This window comes from Bombus affinis, unplaced genomic scaffold (genome assembly GCF_024516045.1).
Source record: "Bombus affinis isolate iyBomAffi1 unplaced genomic scaffold, iyBomAffi1.2 ctg00000612.1, whole genome shotgun sequence".
In the NCBI taxonomy this organism is placed as follows: domain Eukaryota; kingdom Metazoa; phylum Arthropoda; class Insecta; order Hymenoptera; family Apidae; genus Bombus; species Bombus affinis.
The window spans coordinates 60,001-60,273 of NW_026109224.1; the positions used below are offsets into that span (position 1 = coordinate 60,001).

Here is a 273-nt window from a genome sequence, read left to right on the forward strand (position 1 = left end):
CTCTGAAACGTTCTACGTATCGTAAGAACGACGGCGGGTTGTCGAAGGCACCAAGGGACAGAGAGAGACAGATAGAGAGGAACGACACGCAACGCAAGCAGTCTTAGGTTTACGTGAGCAACCCTCAGCCAGGCGTGGTCCAGGAATTGTATCCGTGGACCGCAATGTGCGTTCGAAATGTCGATGTTCATGTGTCCTGCAGTTCACACGTTGACGCGCAATTAGCTGCGTTCTTCATCGACCCACGAGCCAAGTGATCCACCGTTCAGGGTA

General features: G+C 53.1%; 1 non-coding gene across 1 annotated transcript; it reads right to left on the reverse strand.

Moving 5' to 3' along the window:
• Positions 1–118: 118 nt before the first annotated feature.
• Positions 119–273, reverse strand: LOC126928165 (5.8S ribosomal RNA). The gene has a single exon (XR_007716383.1). It is a non-coding gene; the product is annotated as a 5.8S ribosomal RNA (ribosomal RNA).